Below are 22,514 nucleotides of genomic sequence, written 5' to 3'. Positions count from 1 at the left end.
GGCTCTGCCCTTTTCCAAAATTAGAACCCGTCACCCAATGACTGACTGTACCAGGCTTGAGGCCGCTGCCATTAAAAGTGTAAGAATGGCAACAATTTAAATATTCTCCTTGAAAATAAACAGGTGAATTTTGATTGGCTGTTGCAGGCCCCATCCACTTCCCTGATTATTAATCCCAGTCACCAAATGACCAACTGTGCAAAGTTTGAGAACTCTGCTATAAACAGTGTAAGAATGGCTGCAGTTTATATTACCCCAGGAAAAGCTGTTTTTGGCTCCGCCCACTTTCTTGTAACCTTGACACACAGTCACTCAATGACCAAGTTTGTGAGCTTTCGGGTTCCTGGCACCAAAATTGTGTGAATGTAAGCAGTTTATCCAGCAAAGAAAACTGATTGGCTGTTTGTGGCTCCACCCCCTTTATTGAATTTGAACCCCATTCACCCAATAACCGACTGTAGCTAGTTTGAAACCTCTGCCATTAACAGTGTAAGAATGGCAGCAGTTTAAATATTCCCCTTGAAAATCAGTAGGTGAATCTTGATTGGCTGTTGTAGGCTCCACCCACTTTCCTGAATATTAATCTCAGTCACCCAGTGACCAAGTGTGGCAAGTTTGAAAACCCTGCAATTAACATTCTAAGAATGGCTGCAGTTTATATTTACCCATTGAAAATGAATGGCTGGAATTTAATTGGCTGTTGTATGCTCCACCCACTTTTCCTAAATTTGTAATCTTGGTCACAAAGTGACCAACAGAAGTTACTGAACTTTCACAGCTATATATCACTGACAGGGCACGCTCAGTGGCGTAGCTAAGGAGCTATGGGCCCCGGTGCGAGTTTTACATTTGCCCCCCTAAGCACTCTATACATAACAATTGATACGGTGCACCAAAACCTGCGTCAGAGGTGCAAGAAGGGGATGGGGAACAGCTTGTTAATGATTATTATCATTCAAAGCATCTCTAGGAGTGATTATTATCAGGGGCGTAGCAATAGGGGATGCAGAGGTTGGGGCCCTTGGGCCAGAGGGGCCCGAGAGGCCTTCCCTCAACTACAGTATTAGCTCTCTATTGGTCCTGTTCTCATAATAATCACTTCTATAGATACTTTGAATAGTGGTAATCATTAAAAAAAACAGCTCCCCATCCCCTTCTTGTTATGCTTGGAACACACGATACATTTTTCCCGTTCCATTCTCTGCTCGATCGTTTTTTCTGCTCAATTCTCTTCTCTATTCTCTTATCTTCCGCTCATTTTTCTTATCTTTTTCTATTCACTTCTATGAGAAATTGAGCACAGTAAAACGATCGGGAGGAATATCGGACATGACGGAATGTATCAATCGAACGCATCTAACGGAAAACCGTAACATGTGTTCCCAGCATCACACATCGTAATTTAGGCAGTCAGTGTGGCAGAGTGTGCGGGAGAGCAGGTCTGCTGGAATGCTGGCAAAGATAACAAACAGAACAAGCATTGTGCAGAGTGGGGAGGAGAGAGTGAAAGCCACCATAAGAAAGTGAAAGTACACATTGCATTACTCACTGTATTGTTGTCTCTGGAGCCCAGCAGGTCACGAGATGCAAAGGGACATACAGTGAGGAAAGATTTCAACACCCTGCGTTTTTACAAGTTCTCCCGCTTAGAAATCAGTGGAGAGGTCTGAAATTCATATCATAGAAGCATTCCCACTGTGAGAGAGAGCATTAAAAAAATCAAAAACAAAACATAAAAGAAAAAAAAAAAAACAGGAAATCATATTGTATGATTTTTAAAGAATCTATTGTTTTGCACTGCTGCACATACAGTAAGTGTTTGAACACCTGGCAATCAGCAAGAATTCTGGTTCTCAAAGACCTGAGACCTTAGGCCCAGTGCACACCAAAACCCGCTAGCAGATCCTCAAAACGCTAGCGGTTTTTGGAGCCGATTTCAGAGCGATTCTAGGCATGTTTAGAGACGTTTTCTAAACATGCCTAGCGTTTTTTAGAGCGTTTTTTGTGTAGCAGATTACAAATATTGTTACAGTAAAAGCTGTTACTGAACAGCTTCTGTAACAAAAATGCCTGGAAGCCCGCTCTGATCCAGCGTTTTCCAGAGCGGTTTGAGCTTTTCCTATACTTTAACATTGAGGCAGAAACGCTTCTGCAAACCGCAAACGTGCAGCAGGAGGAGGCACGTTTGTGGTTTGCTAAAAACCTCAAACTGCCGGTGTGCAACATCCCATTGAAATACATTAGCCAAGCATTTTCACAGGCGGATGCGGTTGGCGGATCGGTGTGCACTGGGCCTGACTCTGCTGTTAAAAAGTCCACCTCTCTACTCCACTCATTCATCTAAATTAGTAGCACCTGTCTGAGCTCTTTAAAGACACCTGTCCACCCCAGAGTCAGTCAGACTCCAATTACTACCATAGGCAAGACCAAAGAGCTGTCAAATGACCCCAAAGACAAAATTGTGTGCGCTCTCCACGGACTGGTAAAATCTGATGATAATAACATATATCATCTGTCTTGTGCTATGTTTACTTTCTTTTTATTGTCAAAATGTGGCCAATAAGTTATTGATCTTGATGTGTATGGCTAGTTTAATACAGCATGTGCCACAATATAAAGATTTAAAAACAAACTAAAAGGAAACCGATATGGCAGCCTCCATATACCTCTCACCTTGTGTTCCTGTAGCAGATTGAGATCTCACCTGATCAGCTGCCCAGCTCGGCTGCTGCTGATGCTCTAGTGAAAGTTTCGTTTCTTCTGAATGATTTCCTTCTGGCACAGGAAAGTTAGAGGAAATGTCTTCACAGCAGAAGCCAAGCCCCGAAACTGAGACCAGCGCAGCTGGAAATCATCCAGATTTATCTCACTAATTACAGATGTGAAAGTTTGGATGTTTGTTGCTCAATCGCGCAACAATGGCTGAACGGATTTAAATGAAATTTGGCACACACATAGTACATTACCTGGAATAACATATAGGATACTTTTTATCCCCATAACCAAAAAGTGGGCGTAGACAAATACAAATTTCACTGTGAAAACGTCTGACTCATGTAATGCAGTAAGTGTTTCACCTCCTAAATCCAACTGTCATCTGTCAGAGTTCAGTGAAAAATTTTGTAATAGAGGCTACTAGCAGTTTTTGATTCAGCACCACTGTGGAGACTAATGGTGGATAAGGCCACAAGGCCTCCCCCCAATTCAACTTTTTCTCCTGAGTTTCCTCCTAGGTGATATGTTTGTTCACACCTAATCAATAAAATGCATATTAATGGAAGTCAAGTTTTACTTACCTGGGACTTCTTCCAGCCTCCGACAGTCGTGAAGATCTCTCTGTGTCCTCTAGGTCTCCTCCATTTTGCTACTGTCGGCCCTGATAAAGTCCGCCAGTTGGCAGGTAGCGCACATCTGCATATGGGCTGACCTGAGCGGTGCACCTATTCTATTCCCTTGTCAGGAGCATTCTGCGCATTGTGCAGTTTTGCACTTTCTTTCTTATTTTTGAAATGTGTCATATGTTTTTTCTGGACTAGATACATATATAGAAATTGTAAGCAGATAATTCTTGTTTACACCCTCTTCTTCTGAGTATAGCCATGGAGTGAAACAGTTAAGCTATGCCTAATTCATATATATTATCTTTGATTTAAAGGTTTTGGTGAGTCCAAAACCAGTTTGATGTGTCTGTTCTGTCTGTTCTCTTCTTTAATTTTTATATTTCATTAATATTATTATATTTCAGGAAAAAAGTATTTTCTGTTTATGTCCTGAATCGTTAGGCCTTCAAATTTCTTATTGGTATCGACAGGTGGTTCGGCCTGTAAGGTTTTGCTGCCCCCCCCCCCCGAGGTGTCTGGTGTCTGACCATAACATGGGTCTCTCCCCACACACCTCTATTGCACTTTTGTGCTGTTCTATTTTTTTTTCTTTTTCCCATCCCAAAGCTCATTTTGAAGTACAAGGTTATACTAGGCCCCATTTTTTCATTCTGTATTAACGAGCCTTCGGTACAGGTCTTTGCTTTCTCTGTTCTAAAGGGTGTACCTACTTTCTATTTGAAGGTTCCTCTAAAACCTCATGGAAACTAAACCTATTTTTTTTTTTAAGAGAATTTTTATTAAATTTACCAAAAGCAGTACAAAAGATAAAAGTGATAAAATATACAGAAAGAAAAAAAAATATAGAAAAAGTAATTCCAGCAAAACAATGCGATTGTGTAGATCCAGAACATACAATGAAATCTCATAACATTAGTACGAAGGTGTTGATAGTTTTGCTATTCAGTACACTCAACTGGTATGTGTAACAATGAGATACTCATACATGAAACCTCTCACGTTGCAAGGTTATTATTATTCTCTGTGTCTCTAAGCCCATTGTAGGTCTTGGACTGCGACATTGATATCAAGGTTGGGAATTGTGGTTTCTGAAGCATTAACCCATCTATCCCAAATTTTATCAAATTTTTTAAATTGTTTTCGTGATTGGTATGTGATTTTGTATAGTGGAAGAGCTAAGTTTACTAGCTTTATCCATTCCCTTGTGGATGGCGCTCGAGGTAGCTTCCATTTTAAGGTTATGGCTTTCCTGGCATAGTATATTAGGATTTTAATCAGAATTGATTGGTTTTTGCTGCAGGGTATTTCCCCTATGATTCCCAATAAGCATAATTGTAAGTCCAGAACTACCGGCAGCTGTAAGGTGTCTCGTAGGAAATGAATCACAGATTTCCAATAGTTATTCACTAAGGGACAACTCCACACACAGTAAAGAAAATCTGCATGGGGAGCTGTACATTTAAAACAGGAGTCATTATAAGATGGGCCCATTTTAACTAATTTTAAAGGTGTAAAATATATTTGATGAAACCATGTAATGTTTATGAGCTTGTCCTGAGAGGCGATGATATCTTTATTAAAGGACTCAGCGTGTTCTGTCCACTTTTCTTGTGTTAAATTTGGGTCTAGTGTTAGCCAGTGTTCTCTAGAAGATTGAATCTTCCCCATGTTACTATGGGTGCTTCGAAAGTTATACATGGTGGATATTTGTTTTGTGTGGTCCTTCCTGAGTAGCATTTTCTCAAGTCCTAAGGGGGCTATGGAAACTTCCGTTAGTCCAATCTGAGCCCGAATTGCATGGCGCAATTGGAAATAATGGAAAAGAGCATGTTTGGGCAAACCAAATTCCAAACGAAGTGTAGCAAATTCCTTAAAAGACCCATTATCATATAATTGAGATACGTATTTGATATTATGCGTGTGCCAGAAAGTAATGTCAGGTATTGATTGATGTTCGGGTAAGTTGGGGTTTCCCCAGGAAACTAAACCTATTAATACAATCTCACATAATGTAAGGGGACTGAACTCTGCACAAAAAAGAAATAAAGCCTTTAAAGACTGTTAGGCATTGATGATTCAGGAACCTATTGTATACTCTTGGGATCATATCAGGCCAAAACTGTGTATTGCAAATGTATATGCCCCTCCTGACCAATCTTTCTCCAATCTTTTGACTTCCTTAAAGCGGAATATAACCCTGCATTTCAACTTTGCTCCAAAACATTATTTACAGCATATTATATGCAACCAGCATTTTTTTTTTACTAGACCAGCATTGGAAGGGTTACACACAAAACTTTAAAGTTCGTGGAGAGACATGCTGTCGCATCCGAAGCTTAGATGGATACATTTAAAGAGGAACTACAGTGAAAATAATGTAGTAAAAAAAGTGCTTCATTTTGTACCATAATTATATATAAATGATTTAGTCAGTGTTTGCCCATTGTAAAATCTTTCCTCTCCCTGATTTGCATTCTGACATTTATTACATGGTGACAATTTTACTGTGGCCAGGTTATGTAGCTGCTCCTAGCTGTTTTGGCTGTTAGAGACAGCTGTAAACAGCTATTCCCTGTCTGTGAACATTGTTACATTGTGGCAGTTTGCCCAGAGTACCGCGGTACTCAGAGCTTCTTGTGGGAGGGGTTTCAGCACAAAATCAGTCACACATCGCCCCCTGATGGTCTGTTTGTGAAAATCATTATATTTCTCATGTAAAAGGGGGTATCAGCTACTGATTGGGATAAAGTTCAATTCTAGGTTGGAGTTTCTCTTTAAGTGAACACAATGTAACAAGTAAGGAATGTGACTCACTCTCTCTGACTGTGCAGGAGCTGGAGGACAGCCAAAGAGTGTGTAACATTCTGTTTACTTAAATGTATCTATCTAAACTTCGGCTGCCGGCAGCATGTCTCTCCACGGAACTTTAAAGCTCTGTGTGTAACCCTTCCAATGCTGGTCTAGTAAAAAAAAATGCTGGTTGCATATAATAGAAACTGGATAGACCAGCACCCGAATGGGGACAGACGTGTGCTAGAGTGGAAAGACCCAATAGCCCTCAGAGGGTCAGCAAAGTCCAACACGAGAAGTCCACAGCACCACGTCAGTAATGTATAGCTCTTTTATTAAAAGAAATACAAAGAGATAGCCATAACAGCGACAGACGCTGTTTCGGACAAAGTCCTTCCTCAAGCTGTATCAGGCTCTCTCTGAAATACAATCCAATTGCTACTCCTATATATACTAGCTGTCAAAACGACATAACCAATCAGGATGCAGGGTATATGGAGGACCTGATGGGGAACTGCAAGAAAGCCAAGTAAGCTACACCCACTAAGATGAAGAGCCAATCGCTGTCAGACCCAAAAATTCAAATATTCCCTTACCTCCTCCTTCCAACAAACAAAAATGTAGAGGACCTGATGGGGAACTGCAGCTCACTCCCCGTATGCCATGCCAAAACACTTCCTGGAACGTCATGATGACATCATGACGTACGCATTGACGCATGCGTAAACGTAAAGGTTGGGGGGTGGCATGCTTGTGATATATTGTGATCCACAATCTCTTTCTTTTTTTGTGTAAGTGGTTGTTGGTTTATATCTATGGCTTTAATATTTGTAATGTGTGTCTCTTTTATGTGGTCGGGATGCAGATATGATATGGGGGAACCTGTATTTTGATTTTTGATATTCACAGATAGGCCCATTTTTCATCCATTAATTTTTTATGGGTGAACATATTTTGGCTAATGTAGGTTAGCATGGTCTTTGATATCCCCTATTGTCATGCCATCATCACTTTGCATATTGTACGCTCTATACTTGTGTACATGTTGATTGTGCCTTTTTGCATTTTTTCTATTTCCCACTTTTGGGATTTATGCGGACATTTTTACGCATGCGCAGACACTTGTACGCATGTAATCATGCGGATATTTTGACGCGTTTATTTACGTTTACGCATGCGTCAATGCGTACGTCATGATGTCATCATGACGTTCCAGGAAGTGTTTTGGCATGGCATACGGGGAGTGAGCTGCAGTTCCCCATCAGGTCCTCTACATTTTTGTTTGTTGGAAGGAGGAGGTAAGGGAATATTTGAATTTTTGGGTCTGACAGCGATTGGCTCTTCATCTTAGTGGGTGTAGCTTACTTGGCTTTCTTGCAGTTCCCCATCAGGTCCTCCATATACCCTGCATCCTGATTGGTTATGTCGTTTTGACAGCTAGTATATATAGGAGTAGCAATTGGATTGTATTTCAGAGAGAGCCTGATACAGCTTGAGGAAGGACTTTGTCCGAAACAGCGTCTGTCGCTGTTATGGCTATCTCTTTGTATTTCTTTTAATAAAAGAGCTATACATTACTGACGTGGTGCTGTGGACTTCTCGGGTTGCATATAATATGCTGTAAATAATGTTTTAGAGCAAAGTTGAAATGCAGGGTTATATTCCGCTTTAAAATTTGATTCTCTGATATGGGCAGGAGACTTTAACAATACTTCCAACAGCAACCTGGATAGATCTATTCAACCCAGACCAGGGGATATGAGGAGGATTAATGACTTATTCAAAACTCACTCAGTTGTGGATACATCTGCTGTTTTGGAGCAAATTTTTTTTTTTTTACATTTTGAATTTGACATTTGAAGCCTAGCGTGTGCAGCTCGGAGGGGTTATCAGGACACAGGACAGTTGAAACTGTGTCTCCTGCTCCTTGTCACCTCCTTTCAACTAAAAAGACGGCTGCCCCCATGACAAAGATGGCAGCCCCCATGAATCAGAAACATTTGCCTGTTATTTTAAAACAGGGTGGGTAAAAAAATTATATTACCTATCTATTCTAATTAACATAACTAATGTAACTTAATGACAGTATGTTTGTTTAGGCTGAAGTTCCCCTTTAAAGATACTCTGTAACAAAATTTTCAGCCCCAGAAGAAAAAACGACGGTCTCTTATCAGAGGCCGCAGTTTTTTTGAAAAAGAAAAGTTCCCCGTCCTCCTTGTGCTTCCGGGAAGTGAGAAGCACAAAGGAACAAAAAAACTCAATGTGGCCAAATAGTAAAACTATTACTACATACATTTTTGAAGGCAATTTACACACAATATAACATAAAAAAATAACTGTTTATTTCTCAACGCCAAACATTTACCCAAATAACATTTTTAATGAAAAAAAAAATTATGAATGAACTTTTTAAATATGCATGTGAAGGGGGTATACTACGAACAGTTTTTAAATTATAAGCTCGTAAATAGTGATGGACGCAAAACTGAAAAAATGCACCTTTATTTCCAAATAAAATATTGGCGCCATACATTGTGATAGGGACAAAATGTAAATGATGTAATAACTGAGACAAATGGGCAAATAAAATACATAGGTTTTAATCATGGTAGCATGTATTATTTTAAAGCTATAATGGCCGAAAACTGAGAAATAAGAAATTTTTTCAATTTTTTTCTTACTAATCCTGTTAAAATGCATTTATAAAAAAATAATTCTTAGCAAAATGTACCACCAAAAGAAAGCCTAATTAGTGGTGGAAAAAAAAAGATATAGATCAATAAATTGTGATAAGTAGTGATAAAGTTATTAGCGAATGAATGGGTGGTGAAAATTGCTCTGATACATAAGGTGAAAAATCCCCACGGGCTGAAATCGTTAAAGACACTTGTCCACCCCACAGTCAGTCAGACTCCAACTACTACCATAGGCAAGACCTGTCAAGAGACACCAGAGGCAAAATTGTGTGCTGTGCTCTCACTGTTCCTCTTGCGAACCCAGTCTCTCTGTCCCTCTTTCCTCCTCATTTGTTCCTTTTTCAGGACTGATGTACAGATCTATGTAAATATATGTATTTTTCTACTTAAAGTGTGTTTAATTGACTGTGACTTAATATATCCTTTAAAATGTTATATTTTTTTATTTTCATTTGTTAATATGAAGGAAAAACAACATATGTTTCTTATGAAATCTTTATAATATGTGTGACTAGGGTATGATGGGGTGTGATTAGAGGTGTGGCTTAAGTGTCCCTCTTTCTTATCTCAAAAAAATTGGGAGGTATGCCAACCCTGACGACTTCCTTCCTTCCTGGGCTCGCTCCCACGTGTGATGTCATGCACGGATGCATGGAGGGTCATATGTTTCTCCATGACCCCAACCCCCTCCCCATCCTACCCCGCTACGTACCTGGATCTCCTCTTATTATGACCTGTTAAATGGTCAAGTTTAGCTATGTTTCATTTTTTCTGTAGCACAATAGACTTACACATTCAGATTCATATATATATATCTATATATATAAAATCGGATGTGTGTATGTGTGTATGTGTGTGTGTATGTGCCGCGATCACGTGAAAACGGCTTGACCGATTTGAACGAAACTTGGTATACAGATCCCATACTACCTGGGATGATATGTTCTGGGGGTCTCGCGTCCCCCTGCACACGTGGGCAGAGCTACAAACAGCCAATCAGATTTCACCCATTCAAGTCAATGGAAAAAATGTAAAAGGCTGCCATTCTCACAGTAAACAAGCCAGAGTCCCCACACATGGCACAGTTGGTCACTTGGTGACCGAGGTTACAAATCCAGGAAAAGTGGGCGGAGCATAAAACAGCCAATCAAATTTCAGCCATTCATTTTAAATGGGAAAATGTAAACTGCAACCATTCTTAGACTGTTAATCGCAGGGTTCTCAAACTTGCCACAGTTGGTCACTGGGTGAATGCGATTAAGATTCAAGAAAGTGGGTGGAGCCTACAACAGCCAATCAAAATTAACCTATTGATTTTCAAGGGGATTATTTAAACTGCTGCCATTCTTACAACTGTTAATGGCAGAGGCTTCAAACTTGCTACAGTCGGTCTTTGGGTGACTGGGGTCAAAATTCACAAAAGGGGCGGGGCCACAAACAGCCAATTAGATTTCCTTGGTGGATAAACTGCTTCCATTCACACATTTTTGATGCCAGGAACCTGAAGGCTCACAAACTTGGTCATTGAGTGACTGTGTGTCCAGGTTACAAAAAGTGGGCAGAGCCAAAAACAAATTTTACTGGGAAAATATAAACTGTAGCCATTCTTACACCGTTAATGGCAGTGTTCTCAAACTTTGCACAGTTGGTCACTGGGTGAATGAGATTAAGAATTTGGACGGTAGGTGGAGCCTACAACAGCCAATAAAAATTCATCTTTCGGTTTTCAAAGGGAATATTTAAGCTGCTACCATTCTTATACTGTTAATAGCAGATGCCTCAAACCTGGTACAGTTGGTCACTGGGTGACTAGGGTTCAAATTCAGAAAGGGGGCGGAGCCACAAACAGCCGATCAGATTTGTTTATTTTTCAATGGGAATATACAAAGTATTGATACCAAGGACCCCAAAGCTGATAAACTTGATAATTGAGTGACTGTATGTCAAGGTTAGAAAAAGTGTGCGGCGCCAACAACTTAATTTTTTACATGGCAGGGTTCCCAAACTTGACACAATTGGCCACTGGGTGACTGGGATTAATATTCAGAAATGTGGGTGGAGCCTAAAAACAGCCAATCAAAATGTACCTATTGATTTTCAAGGGGGAACATTTACATTGCTACCATTCTTACACTGTTAATGGCAGAGTTCTCAAACCTGATACAGTCAGTTATTGGGTGACTGGGGTCCGAATTCACTAAAGTAGGTGGAGCCACAAACAGCCAATCTGATTTTTTAGATTGATTTCAGCCATTCTGTTATTGGCAGGGTTCTCAAACTTGACACAGTTGGCCACTGGGTGACTGGGACTAATATTCAGGAAAGTGGGTGGAGCCTACAGCAGCCAATCAAAATTAACCTTTTGATTTTCAAGGGGAATATTTACATTGCTCCTATTCATACACTCTTAATAGCAGATGCCTCAAATCTGGTACAGTTAGTCACTGGGAGACTGAGGTTTAAATTCTGAAAAGGGAGTGGGCCAAAACAGCCAATCAGATTTGTTTAATTTCAATGGTAAAATGCAACTTATTGATGACAAAGACCCCACAGCTCATAAACTTGGTCATTGAGTGACTGTATGTCAAGGTTAGAAATAGTGGGCAGAGCCAAAAACAACTAACTTTTTACATGAGAAAATATAAATTGCAGCTATTCTTACACTGTTAATGGCAGGGTTCTCAAACTTGACACAGTTGGTCACTGGGGGACTAGGATTAATATTCGGAAAAGTAGGTGGAGCCTACAAGAGCCAATCAAAATTCACCTATTGATTTTCAAGGGGAATATTGAAACTGCTGTCATTCTTACACTGTTAATGGCAGAGGCCTCAAACCTGCTACAGTCGGTCATCAAGTGACTGGGGTTCAAATTCACTGAAGGGGTGGAGCCACAAACAGCCAATCAGATTTGCTTTTTTTGGATAAACTGCTTCCATTCACACAATTTTGATGCCAGGAACCCAAAAGCTCACAAAATTGGTCATTGAGTAGTGACTGTGTGTCAAGGTTACAAAAAGTGGGTGGAGTCAAAAACAGATTTTTCTGGGAAATTGTAAACTGCAGCCCTTCTTCTCTGTTAATGGCAGGGTTCTCAAACTTTGCACAGCTGGTTACTGGGTGACTGGGATTAATATTCAGAAAAGTGGGTGGAGCCTAAAAAAGCCAATCAAAATCACCTGTTGATTTTCAAGGGGAATATTAAAAATGCTACTATTCATTGCACTGTTAATGGCTCAAGCCTCAAACCTGGTACAGTTAGTCATTGGGTTCAAATTTAGAAAAGGGGACAGAGCCACAAACAGTTTCATTTCTTGGGAAAATACAAATTATTGATGCCAAGGACCCCAAAGCTCACAAACTTGGTCATTGAGTGACTGTATGTCCAGGTTACAAAAAGTAGGCGGAGCAAAAATCAAATTTCACTGGGAAAAATTAGACTGCGGGCCTTCTTACATTGTTAATGGCAGGGTTCCCAAACTTTGCCCAGATGGTCACTGGGTGACTGAGATTAATATTCAGGGAAGTGGGTGGAGCCTATAATAGCCAATCAAAATTCACCTGTTGATTTTCAAGGGGAATATTTAAATTGCTGCCATTTTTATACTGGTAATAGCAGATGCCTCAAACCTGCTACAGTTGGTCATTGGGTGACTGGGGTTCAAATGCTGGAGAGGGGCAGAGCCACAAACAGCCAATCTGATTTGTTTAATTTCTATGGGAATATACAAATTATTGATGCTAAAGACACCAAAGCTCACAAACTTGGTCATTGAGTGTTTGAGCGTTAGGGTTAGAGGAAGTGGGCGGAACCAACACAAGTCAAATACATACCCGGGCAACGCCGGGCAATCAGTGGGTGGAGACAAATACAAATTTCACTGGGAAAATGTAAACTGCAGCCATTCTTACACTGTTAATGGGAGGGTTCTTAAACGTTGCACAGTTGGTCACTCAGTGAATGGGATTAATATTCAGAAAAGTGGGTGGAGCCTACAAAAGTGTATTAAGCTTCACCTATTGCTTTTCAAGGGAATATTTAATTGCTACCATTCTTGCACGGTTAATGGCACAGGCCTCAAACCTGGTACAGTTGGTCATTGGGTGACTGGGGTTCAAATTCAGAAAAGGGGGTGGAGCCACAAACAACCCATCAGATTTTTTCATTTCAATGCAAATTATTGATGCCAAAGACTACAAAGCTCACAAACTTGGTCATTGAGTAATTGTGTGTTAGGGTTAGAAAAAGTGGGTGGAGCCGACACTAGCCAAATACATACCCGGGCAACGCCGGGCAATCAGCTAGTATATATATGTGTGTGTGTGTGTGTGTGTGTGTGTGTGTGTGTGTGTGTGTGTGTGTGTGTTTGATATTGTAACAGACCGGTAAAATCTGCTGATAATATCATGTTTTATCTGTCTTGTGCTATGTTTACTTTGTTTTTATTGTTAAAATGTGGCCAATAAGTTATTGATCTTGATGTGTATGTCTAGTTTTATACAGTATGTGCCACAATATAAAGATTTAAAAACAAACTAAAAGGAAACAGATATGGCAGCCTCCATATACCTCTAACCTTGGCTTCCTGTAGTAGATTGAGATCTCACCTGATTGGCTGCTGCTGATGCTCTAGTGAGAGTTTCGTTTCTTCTGAATTGTTTCCTTCTGGCGCAGAATGTTAGAGGAAATGTCTTCACATCACAGAGTAAGCCAAGCCCGAAACTGAGACCAGCACAGCTGGAAATCATCCAGATGTATTGCACTAATTATAAATGGGAAAGTTTGGATGTTTGGATGTTTGTTACTCGATCACGCAACAATGGCTGAACGGATTTGAATGAAATTTGGCACACATATAGTACATTACCTGGAATAAAGTATAGGATACTTTTTATCCCCATAACCAAAAAGTAGGGCAGATACAAATACAAATTTCACTGGGAGAATATAAACTGCAGCCATTCTTACACTGTTAATGGCAGGGTTCTCAAACTTTGCACAGCTGGTTACTGGGTGACTGAGATTAATATTCAGAAAAGTGGGTGGAGCCTACAAAAGCCAATCAAAATTCACCTATTGATTTTTAAGGGGAATATTTAATTGCTGCCATTCTTGCACTGTTAATGGCACAAACCTCAACCTGGTACAGTTGGTCATTGGGTGACTGGGGTTCAAATTCAGAAAAGGGGTGGAGCCACAAACAGCCAATCAGATTTTGTTTCATTTCAATGCAAATTATTGATGCTAAAGACCACAAAGGTCACAAACTTGGTCATTGAGTAATTGAGCGTTTGTGTGTTAGGGTTAAAAAAAGTGGGCGTAACCAACACCAGCCAAATACATACCCGGGCAACGCTGGGCCATTAGCTAGTGCACAATTAATTTAAACAAAAACAAAACAAATACTTACCTAAGGAGAAGGAAGTCTCTGGGTTCTATAGAACCTTCCTGTTCTCCTCACGGTACCCGTTCCCCACTGCTGGCCCCCCGTTAGCCGGCAGGAACACGCTATTGTGACCCATTCTCAGGAGTCGTTGGCATTAAAACTGTCCTGCATCAGGTTAAGGGCCCTTTCACACTGGCGAGGTGGGTCACTGCAATATACCGCATTGCTACCACCGGTATGAAAAGGTAAGGGAAGTCTATGGGTGCTTTCATATTTTTTTTTTAACAAATCAATTTTTTATTTTGAAGAAACACAGAGAAAAAACATATACAAGTACAGAAACAGTGGGAACACTGCACTCCCATACACAGGAGATAACATCCCATTAGCTCAAAATACATTGACAGTTAGGAATGGAACATAGTAGAATATGGCATTAACACATAGGCTGATGAAATAAATAATACTACACATAATGACCATAGTAGATAAAATTTGCATAGTATATATATTCTACACAGAAAACTAACTTAAACATTGCATACATACAGTGGTGTGAAAAACTATTTGCCCCCTTCCTGATTTCTTATTCTTTTGCATGTTTGTCACACTTAAATGTTTCTGCTCATCAAAAACCATTAACTATTAGTCAAAGATAACATAATTGAACACAAAATGCAGTTTTAAATGATGGTTTTTATTATTTAGTGAGAAAAAAAATTCCAAATCTACATGGCCCTGTGTGAAAAAGTGATTGCCCCCCTTGTTAAAAAATAACTTAACTGTGGTTTATCACACCTGAGTTTAATTTCTGTAGTCACCCCCAGGCCTGATTACTGCCACACCTGTTTCAATCAAGAAATCACTTAAATAGGAGCTATCTGACACAGAGAAGTAGACCAAAAGCACCTCAAAAGCTAGACATCATGCCAAGATCCAAAGAAATTCAGGAACAAATGAGAACAAAGTACTGTAATTGAGATCTATCAGTCTGGTAAAGGTTATAAAGCCATTTCTAAAGCTTTGGGACTCCAGCGAACCACAGTGAGAGCCATTATCCACAAATGGCAAAAACATGGAACAGTGATGAACCTTCCCAGGAGTGGCTGGCCGACCAAAATTACCCCAAGAGCGCAGAGAAAACTCATCCGAGAGGCCACAAAAGACCCCAGGACAACATCTAAAGAACTGCAGGCCTCACTTGCCTCAATTAAGGTCATTGTTCATGACTTCACCATAAGAAAGAGACTGGGCAAAAATGGTCTGTATGGCAGATATCCAAGGCGCAAACCACTTTTAAGCAAAAAGAACATTAAAGAGAATCTGTATTGTTAAAATCGCACAAAAGTAAACATACCAGTGCGTTAGGGGACATCTCCTATTACCCTCTGTCGCAATTTCGCCGCTCCTCACCACATTAAAAGTGGTTAAAAACAGTTTTAAAAAGTTTGTTTATAAACAAACAAAATGGCCACCAAAACAGGAAGTAGGTTGATGTACAGCATGTCCACACATAGAAAATACATCCATACACAAGCAGGCTGTATACACCCTTCCTTTTGAATCTCAAGAGATCATTTGTGTGTTTCTTTCCCCCTGCAGCTATCTTCCGCTGAAGTGTCAGGCTGTTTCTTCCTGCAGAGTGCAGACAGCTCTGCCTGTATGTAATTCCTCAGTATGTGAAAGCCCAGCCAGCTCAGAGGAGGATTTATCCAGCTTGTAAAAGATGAGAGAAGAGAGAAGCTGCCCTAATCTAAATAATACACAGGCAGTGTGCAGAGAGGGGCCTGGAGGGGGGAGATGCATCACAGAACCACAACACTGAAGAACTTGGCAGCCTTCCAGACACAGGCTGACAAGTCTGACAAGAGAGAGATAAGTTGATTTATTACAGAGATGGTGATAGTAGAACGTGCTGCAGTAAGCCAGAACACATTAGAATAGCTTTTGGAACTTGTAGGATGATAAAAAACAGGATGCAATTTTTGTTACGGAGTCTCTTTAAGGCTCGTCTCAATTTTGCTAAAAAAACATCTCAATGATTGGCAAGACTTTTGGGAAAATACCTTGTGGACAGACGAGACAAAAGTTGAACTTTTTGGAAGGTGCGTGTCCCGTTACATCTGGCATAGAAGTAACACAGCATTTCAGCAAAAGAACATCATACCAACAGTAAAATATGGTGGTGGTAGTGTGATGGTCTGGGGTTGTTTTGCTGCTTCAGGACCTGGAAGGCTTGCTGTGATAGATGGAACCATGAATTCTACTGTCTACCAAAAAATCCTGAAGGAGAATGTCCGGCCATCTGTTCGTCAACTCAAGCTGAAGCGATGTTGGGTGCTGCAGCAGGACAGTGACCCAAAACACACCAGCAAATCCACCTCTGAATGGCTGAAGAAAAACAAAATGAAGACTTTGGAGTGGCCTAGTCAAAGTCCTGACCTGAATCCTATTGAGATGTTGTGGCATGACCTTAAAAAGGCGGTTCATGCTAGAAAACCCTCAAATAAAGCTGAATTACAACAATTCTGCAAAGATGAGTGTGCCAAAATTCCTCCAGAGCGATGTAAAAGACTCGTTGTAAGTTATCGCAAATGCTTGATTGCAGTTATTGCTGCTAAGGGTGGCCCAACCAGTTATTAGGTTCAGGGGGCAATTTCTTTTTCACACAGGGCCATGTAGGTTTTGAGTAGTGTTGGGCGAACAGTGTTCGCCACTGTTCGGGTTCTGCAGAACATCACCCTGTTCGGGTGATGTTCGAGTTCGGCCGAACACCTGGTGGTGTTCGGCCAAACTGTTCGGGGTTCGCCCGAACTGCGTAATGACTAGCCGAACAGGGCCGAACAGGGCCCCTGTTCTGCCGAACAGGGCACTGTTCGGCTGAATACTGCCCCCCTATGGGGTCGCAGGCATAAGGGGGGAGCATGCCCCGATCGCGGGGGGGGGGTCGGAAATTCCCCCCACCTCCTCCGCTAGCGCTCCCCCCTCTGCCCGCTTCCCCATACAAAAGTTTCAGGAAGTAAAACAGTACCGGTGGTACTAGTGGGTGGCTGGCAGTGGGCGGCACTGTGAAGTGAGTGACTGAGGAGGAGGAGTCCGGAGAGTGACGCGTTGAGGGAGGCCGAGCAGCGGGCGGTTCAGCAGTAGTACCGTACTACTGCTGAACCGCCCGCTGCCCGGCCTCCCTCAACGCGTCACTCTCTGGCCTCCACCTCCTCAGTCACTCACTTCACAGTGCCGCCCACTGCCAGCCACCCACTAGTACCACCGGTACTGTTTTACTTCCTGAAACTTTTGTATGGGGAAGCGGGCAGAGGGGGGAGCGCTAGCGGAGGGGGTGGGGGGAATTTCCGACCCCCCCCCCCGCGATCGGGGCATGCTCCCCCCTTATGCCTGCGACCCCATAGGGCCCCCAAAAGCGGGATGTTCGGGGAGTTCGGGGTTCGGCACGAACATGCCGAACATCGCGGCCATGTTCGGCGAACGTTCCCGAACCCGAACATCCAGGTGTTCGCCCAACACTAGTTTTGAGTTATTTTTTTCACTAAATAATAAAAACCATCATTTAAAACTGCATTTTGTGTTTAATTATGTTATCTTTGACTAATAGTTAACGGTTTTTGATGAGCAGAAACATTTAAGTGTGACAAACATGCAAAAGAATAAGAAATCAGGAAGGGGGAAAATAGTTTTTCACACCACTGTATGATAAGTAATAGGAGGACACAATGCATGAGCCACAGTGTCCCCAAAGGGGGAAAGGAAGAAAAAAGAAGTTAAAGAAGGAAAGAAAAGGGAAGAAAGGATGAAAAGAGAAAGGAAGAAGACGACGACTCCGACTCCACCCCCCAGCCACCCACCAAGGCATCACCAGTTCCAATGGTCCTAGACGTGATACTATAAAGAAAAAGGTATAGGGCATCAAGACTCCACATTTGAGCCAGTTGTGGAAGTATTCTCACACCATGGTGTCCAGATTTTATGGAATCTTAAAGGACAATTGTGGTTTTTATACGTCATTTGGTATAATGGAAGGGCCCGGTTAACCACCCTGGCGTTCTATTAAGATCGCCAGGGGGTTGCGGGAGGGTTTTTTTTTTAATTAAAAAAAAACTATTTCATGCAGCCAACTAAAAGTTGGCTGCATGAAAGCCCACTAGAGGGCGCTCCGGATGCGTTCTTCTGATCGCCTCCGGCGGCCAGAAGTAACACGGAAGGCCGCAATGAGCGGCCTTCCGTGTTTCGCTTACCTTGTCGCCATGGCGACGAGCGGAGTGACATCATGGACGTCAGCCGACATCCTGACGTCAGCCGCCTCCGATCCAGCCCTTAGCGCTGGCCGGAACTATTTGTTCCGGCTGCGCAGGGCTCGGGCGGCTGGGGGGACCCTCTTTCGCCGCTGCTCGCGGCGGAACGCCGCAGAGCGGCGGCGATCAGGCAGCACACGCGGCTGGCAAAGTGCCGGCTGCGTGTGCTGCTTTTTATTTGATCAAAATCTGCCCAGCAGGGCCTGAGCGGCACCCTCTGGCGGTAATGGACGAGCTGAGCTCGTCCATACCGCTAAGGTGGTTAATAGTACGTTTCCACATATTTATAGAGGGCACAGCCTCCCCTTTCCAAACCCTTAATATTTCTTTGCGTGCATAAAAGCACAATATACGAATGAGGTATTGCGTATATTTATTATACGTTGGCTCCTCGAATAATCCTAACAGTGCAAGTTTGGGCGTGTATTCGACATATGTTTCCAGAATTTCATTTAAAATATCAAAGACACTTCTCCAAAATAACTTAACCTTTGCACAGCTCCAAAACATGTGATAAAACGTACCATTCTCGGCAGAGCACCGTTGGCGTCCTATGCAAGAATTTAACCTGTATAAGCCTATCCCTAGCTGAAATGGGAACTTTCACAAAATCAGCTAAAATGTCCTCTCAATCAGTATTATCTAGACCTGGAATGTCCAAATTTCATTTTTCTTGGCAGCGAAGAATCTTTTCATTATTTTTGGACATTAGGTCTGAGTATATCACCGACAAGGATTTGTCTAAATGCTTTGTCAGAAGAGTATTTTCAAGGTGATGTACCTCCAGCACGGGCGCACCCCCGGGAAACTGCGGCGTGAAGGCATGCCGAAGCTGCAGGTAGCGAAAAAACATTTTGTTTGTAATGGAGTAGGATTGCGTCAGCTCATTAAACGTTAATAATGAACCATCTTTAATAATATGTTGTAGATTCTTAATTCCTGACGATGCCCAGAGTTTGGGGTCAGGTATCTGAGTAAAATGCACTAGATTAGCATTATCCCATATAGGCATGTAGGGGGATATTAGCTTCTCTACCTTTAGGTATTTAACCGCTGCAGACCATACTTTGCATACTGTTTGCACATCATTGCTAGTACCTCTGTACAGTAGAAGAGTGAGTCTCACGTAGGAACCAAACAAGCCGCCTCAGTCACCACTGCAGGGTTATAATCATCTTGGGAAAACCACCATCTGGCCGTGACTAATATTGCACCATAATAATATAGTTGCATATTAGGAAGGGCCAGACCTCCCTGATCAATTGCTAGTTGTAGCGTATTAAGAGCAATTTTGGGAACTTGCCCTGACTAGATAAATGATGAGATCAAGGAATGGAGCTTTTTTTAACAATTTTTTAGAGCTACCTACTGGCGAGTTGCGAAGGACATATAGAAATTTGGGTAAAAAGATCATTTTAAATATATTTATTTTCCCAATAAGTGAGAGCGTTTTTTCCAAGTTTGTGATTTCCTACGAAAGGCCTCAATAACCGGCTGTATGTTATACCTAATATAATCATTCACAGAATTTGTTATTAGAATGCCTAAATACCTAAATTCAGTTACCCCATGTAGAGGATTAGAGGGTATAATAAGCTGGGACCCAGTCAGTGGCATGATGACAGACTTATCTTGATTGACCTTAAGACCTGAAAATGTGCCGAAAGTTGTAATAATGTCTAGGGCTGAGGCTAAGGAGTCATCCGGGTCATTTAAATAGAGTAGGGTATCATCTACATATAATGAGATCCTTTCTTCAATAAATCCCACTGGGATACCTTTAATGTGTTCAGAGTCTCTTATTAGAATAGCCATGGGCTCTATGGCAAGAGCAAAAAGGTATGGTGAGAGTGGACACCCTTGACGGGTACCCCGTTGCAGCTGAAATGAATTGGAAATGGTATTACCAGTACGGATTTTAGCTTTAGGATTGTGATACAGGGCTTGTACCCACCTAATAAATTTAGCGCCAAAGCCGTAACGACTCAGGACCTCCCAGAGATAGGGCCATTCCACAGAATCAAATGCCTGTCCAGCGAGGCAACTACCCTACGACTGGACACCGAGGAGGACAATGATATATTAGTATAGAGTCTGCGCAAATTGATATCAGTGCCCTTATTAGGCATAAATCCAGATTGGTCTCTATGAATAAGAGAAGTTATCACTGGCTTAACCCTATTTGCTAGTATCTTAGCTAAGATTTTTGCATCAGTGTTGAGTAGGGAGATTGGCCTGTATGACCCACAATGTGTTGGATCTTTCCCTGGCTTTAATATTAAAATTATTATTGCTTCTGAGAATGACGCAGGAAGGGAGTATCCCTCCAAGACATCATTAAATAGAGAGCGTAATTTAGGAGCCAAAATATCAGTATAGCACTTATAAAATTCGGAAGGGAGGCCGTCTAAACCAGGAGTCTTGTTTGGTTTAAGGTCAGTTATAGCTTCCTGGACTTCCTCAATGGAAATTGGGCTGTCAAGAAGCGTTTTATGTTGATCTGATAAAGATGGCATATCTATATTATCTAGATAATTAGTCAAATCCTTCAAGGTATAATGGGCTCTGGAAGAATATAGGGTTTTATAAAAGGCAGTAAAGACCACATTAATTTGCTCGGGATCAACCTGAAGAAGATGGTTATTGTCTAAAATAGCAGGAATAGCTGTAGACACACTAGAATCTTTAGACAACCAAGCAAGTGGTTTTCTATTTTTGTCGCCAAATTCAAAGATGCGCTGTGTTTGGTGTAGAAGTGCATTTTTGGTTAGAGATATTTGAGCCAGTTTCCATTGCCGGATTAGCTGTTGCCATGATCTCCATGAGTCAAGAGAGTTAGAATTGGTAAAGACCTCTTCAGCCTCTTTAGCTGTTTTAAGTTCAATCATGTATTGACCTTGGATGACTGCCTTTCCTGCATCCCATACAACCGGGTCAGAAGTAGAGCCAGTATTTATATCCTAGTAGTGTTGCAAAGCTTGCGATATTTGTGATTGGATTAAAGGTTCAGTTATATTAAAGCAAGAGATTCTCCATAGTCTATCCCGGGGCTTAGTGGAAATAGTTACTGTGAGTAAAATAGGAGCATGATCTGAGATACCCGACGGTAAAATATCTATAGAGTGTACCTGAGATAATATGGGAGGGGTAGCAAAGGCCAGATCTATGCGGGACATAGAGTGATGTGCCGAGGAAAAGCAAGTAAATGCTTTATCCGTGGGGTGTTTCCACCTCCATAAATCCTGAAGATGATGGCCTTCAGCCCAGAGCCTTAAATTACTCCCGTCTCTAGTAGAACTACTAGTTCTGTCTATCACAGAGTCCATAGTTAAAGCGGAATATAACCCTGCATTTCAACTTTGCTCTAAAACATTATTTACAGTATATTATATGCAACCAGCATTTTTTTTTTTACTAGACCAGCATTGGAAGGGTTACACAGGGCTTTAAAGTCCCTAGAGATTTCTGCAGACGAATCCGAACTTGAGTTTGATACTTTTTGTTTACAAATATGTGTTTATTATGACTCATCTCTCTCACTGAGAAGGAGCTTGGAGGACAGCCAAAGAGATGTATCTATTGATAAACAGTTACACACTAACTAAATAGAATGTAACCATCTGAATGTCTGCACGGAACTTAAAACCTCTGTGTTTAACCCTTCCAATGCTGGTCTAGTAAAAAAAAAAAATGCTTTTTGCATATAATATGCTGTAAATAATGTTTTAGAGCAAAGTTGAAATGCAGGGTTATATTCCGCTTTAAATTAAAATCCCCATTATAATAAGTCTGTCACCATGCCACCTAGAGGATTTAGCAATTATATCATATAGAAGTTGTTTGTTCACCGGCGGCGGTACATATACACCAGCCATAATATATTCAAGACCATGAAGTTCAAAATTAAGTAGAACAAAGCGTCCCAGGACATCACAGCACGGGTCTAGTATCCGCAATGGAACAGATTTATGAATAAGTATTGAGACTCCCCTAG

General features: G+C 41.4%; 1 protein-coding gene across 13 annotated transcripts in view; it reads right to left on the bottom strand.

The window, feature by feature from the left end:
- LOC137525476 (peptidyl-prolyl cis-trans isomerase G-like) overlaps positions 1-22,514 on the bottom strand; it is a 309,707-nt gene that overhangs the window by 155,118 nt on the left and 132,075 nt on the right. For 11 of the 13 annotated variants that reach the window (XM_068246574.1, XM_068246586.1, XM_068246582.1 and 8 more), the window contains exons 1-2: positions 2,705-2,754; positions 1,550-1,695 (exon numbers count right to left, since the gene is read on the bottom strand). The gene's annotated coding sequence lies outside the window, so the exon portion shown is untranslated. Of the gene's footprint in view, positions 1-1,549; positions 1,696-2,673; positions 2,756-22,514 lie in introns of those variants that run through there. The other 2 variants (XM_068246575.1, XM_068246576.1) reach the window with 2 other exon arrangements.

The sequence above is a fragment of the Hyperolius riggenbachi genome, chromosome 7 (assembly GCF_040937935.1).
Source record: "Hyperolius riggenbachi isolate aHypRig1 chromosome 7, aHypRig1.pri, whole genome shotgun sequence".
NCBI classification, from domain to species: Eukaryota; Metazoa; Chordata; class Amphibia; order Anura; family Hyperoliidae; genus Hyperolius; species Hyperolius riggenbachi.
The sequence above is the reverse complement of the archived record's forward strand: the minus strand, read 5'-3'. Positions and strand labels throughout refer to the sequence as shown.